General features: G+C 36.3%; 1 protein-coding gene across 4 annotated transcripts in view; it reads left to right on the top strand.

Annotated features, from left to right (window-relative positions):
- Positions 1-3,142: 3,142 nt before the first annotated feature.
- LOC127843883 (streptococcal hemagglutinin-like) overlaps positions 3,143-4,278 on the top strand; it is a 449,139-nt gene continuing 448,003 nt past the window's right edge. Inside the window, exon 1 of one of the 4 annotated variants that reach the window (XM_052373773.1) lies at positions 3,143-3,599. The gene's annotated coding sequence lies outside the window, so the exon portion shown is untranslated. The remainder of the gene's footprint in view (positions 3,600-4,278) is intronic. The other 3 variants (XM_052373771.1, XM_052373772.1, XM_052373776.1) reach the window with 3 other exon arrangements.

Below are 4,278 nucleotides of genomic sequence, written 5' to 3' on the forward strand. Positions count from 1 at the left end.
GACTGTTTATAGTTTTTATTCTAAGATTTGTCAATATGTATATGGTCTTTTGGTATGTTTTGTTGTTATTGTTTTTTGTTTGTAAGGGGGGTACAGGTTTACAGGATACAACATTTACTCACCGGCGCCGAAAGAGGGCCTTGATCCGGTCGCCTACGTGAAAAGCGCGTGCACCGGCTATTTTGCTAACCGGACAGCCTCACGGCAGCATTCGGCGTTGACAAGTCTTTAAGCCACTATTAAAATACTTTTCAAAGCTTTTAATATCGTTATTCCCTTTAAGGGATTTCTTTTTGTTTTAACTTTTGAGTAATATTTTGTAATTTGTAAAGGGAATGAGTTTCCTGTGATTTTGTTATACTGGTCTTACTATAGTCTAACGATTAAAAACGGACAAAACAGACGAGGATTTTGTTTTTCTCATTTCTACAAAATTATCGCCCTTTGAAAAGTGCAGGACGTAAAATCAATGTTGCGTATTTTTGTTTGTTTATTTTGAATATTGTAGTTAATAATCAATATCAGATTATTCAACTTTACATATGAACAGGTGGCAAATTCCAAAACAATTATAAGACAGATTATGGGTTATAAATCATTCATATATACATGCAAATGTAAGAAGATGCATCATTCAACTTACATCACGTCTTCGTAAAATATTATTAACTACCGGAAATAAGTTCATGTACTTCGTTATATTATTGTCTTATTACATAATTATGATGCAGTAATTGTAAAATAATGTGAACATCTTAACAATATTCGATTTTTCTATGTTAATCGTCCAACTCTGTGTCTGTTTGATAAATCTATCAATACTTATAACAGCCTCGCTATGGGAAACGGGGCTTAACACAATTCAGGGACGAAACTTTCCGCTTTTATTGGAATTTACGTTTAAAGAAAGTTTATCTTAGCACAAATCCAGTTCGGGCGAAACGTTTCACATCTGCATTAAGCCCGGTTTTCCCATAATAATTGAAATACTACTAAAACAGTATGACAAACACGACGAGTGGGGGCAACATCGACGACGATGATGACGACGATGATTCTAAAGAGTTCCACCTCCCTTATTAGCATGAAATCCAATAATCAACCATAGAAACGCCCTTTTCTGTTGTTTATGATATCAACTTTTTGGACGTTTTAATTCTGGTTTGGTGTTTGGTCACATTTCACTTTCAAACCCGTGTTGCCGGTTTCTGAATTTTCTTGGAACTCACTTGCCATGTCTTTTTAATGCGGTTATCGGAAGAGGACCAGTTCATCTTTGAAATGATACCAGTCTTGTACGTTCACAGACCTGTGTGCGTGCATTTGTGCACGCGTTGTGTTGACTTATTATTTTTACGTCAAACAGTATTGTACAATATTTCCCGATGTAAGTTTTAGCATTTCGTTTAATACGATCGTTAAAATGACTTACGTAGCTCATTCTCTGTCATATATTTGATATATTTTGGTCATGTGCGTAAAACCTTAACCTTATGTTTAACGTCATAAAAGCATGTGATCACGTGGGTTTTAAGAAACCACACACTTAAATTACTTGCGTAACTACTACTCTGCCATGAAACCGATATATTTGTGCCAGTACATATATCTTGAACTTATGTTTACATCGCACAAGCATGCGATAGCAAATCACGTGGATTTGCAGGCGAATATTGTAATTGCTTATATTACTACAACTCTGCCATGTACCAGATATAGTTGGGTCATGTACTCAAAACTCAAGATGTCAAAAGCATGCGGTTATTAATCAATTGGATTTTCTCACAAGCCGACAAAATTTCGATGTTGTAATGCTTACTTTATATTGTACATAAGGTGGGGTTATTATGTGTCGCCAAAAGTTGTGTCGACAACGAGCATGTTAATGAACGTGACTTGAACTAAGTTAGGCGGCCCGTAAGTTCCCACTGAGCCGCGTTCTGGTAAAACCGGGTTTAATATATGTGCATAAAGTGTCGCCCCTTAACAGTATGTGCAGTCCATACTGGGTAATCAGGGACGACACTTTCTGCGTAAACTAGATTTTGCTAAGAACAAAGTTCCTTTGAACGAAACATTCCATTAAAGCGGCAAATGTCGCCCTTGATAAACCTGTTTGAACTGCATAGGATAATATGGGACGTTACTTTTAGCACATGCAATAAGCCCAGTTTTCCTGTAATTAGGCTATATTAGTTTACAGCGATCCAAAGTGCAAACAACTGTGAAATTTATAGAAGTATTTCATCATAATGTATAAGTAGTATTTCTATCATGCTTCTATTATTATGGTAAAACCGGGCTTAATGCAGGTGTGATATTTTCCGCCTGAACTGGATTGTTGCTAAAAAAACTTCCTTCAAACGAAACACCCAATAAAAGGGGAAAGTTTCGTCCCTGAAAGTATTTCAAAATCTGCGCCATTTTAAAGGCGTTTCTTAGTCTATTTCAAGTTTCTATGATTTAAATGAACATGTACACCAAGCTGCAACTAAGGCTCACATGGTCGTTGTCGGCCCACGTACTTTTTATAACTACCCCGCGAACTTTTACGTTTACTGCACACTATTCTAAATAGTACCCCACACTTCGACCATTGCCTTTATTTTCTTGGGGTACATTGTAATAAACCTAAGAAAATCCGGGGTACTTTCAAGTAGTACCTAAGCCGACAACGACAAATTGAGCACTATTAATAGACCACTCTGGATCAGCAAACGATTTATTACATAAGGTATGATTAGTTTAAACCTATTTATTTTAGCTCGATTGCGTCGAAAGCCTTAGGCTTATATAAACGCTCTCGAGTCCGTTTCCTGGGCCTAGAACCAGTACTTGGCGTCTTTGGGGGAGATCTAAAGAACGCTCCCACGGTGGGGATCGAACCCGTGACCTCCCGGTCGCAAGGCGGACACCATATCCATTACACCACGGCGACCTTATGATTACACGTATTCCGATTCAAATAAGGTCCCGTTATACATATGCCAATAAAATAATATTGTTCTTGCCTTTCCTATTGATCTAATTGTGTAAGTCTGATATAATGATAACTCTGTCCTCTTCAGATTATTGCACTAACAATATACCTTCTTACAATATTTAAGAAAGAAGAATTCGACCAATTGCAGGCAATATCGGAAAACAGGATTTCGGTAGTGAGATTTCGACAAAAACCCCGTACTTCAATAAACGCTCCCAAAACGTTCATCTTTCAATGAAGTACCCAATAACATATTGAAATGTAACAGACTCACAAAGGATCAGGGAAATACCGGCAAAAAGAATGGGTGATATCGCTAAATTGCTTTAAAGACAGAAGATAAAATGATCTATTTAGAAATAGGCAATACCTAGGGACCATGGATGATTACAAAATGATTTAGTGTAATGTAACCGTAAATCAAGATTACGGCGACTCCCGTAGATATTTGATTTATCACGAATACATCGGCCTAGTGAACGTGTTACTGTTAACGTTATCATTTCACGCGGTACAATTGTTGGAGTCAAAGTTCGCACGTCACGTGAAAAAGACGACAGTGAACGGACTAAGAGGCGTTTCTGGTACAAGCGTAACATTACGGATCAATACTGAGGTACGTATACAATAAGTTATTCATGTGTTATTGTCAAACGAATACCATGCGAATTCCGTTAAATTATCAGATACATGAATGTACAACTTTTTATATTGCTAGATAGAGCGTTTGCCTCAATTTAGACGTTATGTTAACGAGCGTTTATACTTTTTGTTTTTGTTTCATACTCGGCATCTGTCTGTATAAAGGATTTACAAGGAATTCAAGAAATATTTCGCACACTGTATTTATTATTTATTGAAAGAGCCATGCCTGGATTCCACTAAAAGGAAAACAAATCACGTGTAAAGTAGGGTTTAACTACATTAGTACATGGCCACCATTGTATTTTCGTATCGATCATAGAAAAAAATTGTTAAAATTGTTCACTAAAGAAGTTAGCACAATCAATCAAGTCAATTAATCAATCAATCCAATACATTTTGAAATAATAATTATACATATAGTTTCAATGTGCTAAATTTAAGTGTAGCCGACCTAAACAAATTTTTTTTCTATCGTATACAGAATTCTATTCTCCTAAGCAAGATGTAATTTTTAAAACTGAACTCCAAATATAAACGCTACAAATTGGTATTAAGTACGAACATGTAAACCGTAAATCTAGATTCTAAAACTCCAAAACGGTATGATATTTGCAAAAGTTAAAGTTATAACTCGCCGGGCTGTCGAAATC

Source organism: Dreissena polymorpha, chromosome 9 (assembly GCF_020536995.1).
Source record: "Dreissena polymorpha isolate Duluth1 chromosome 9, UMN_Dpol_1.0, whole genome shotgun sequence".
Lineage (NCBI taxonomy): Eukaryota > Metazoa > Mollusca > Bivalvia > Myida > Dreissenidae > Dreissena > Dreissena polymorpha.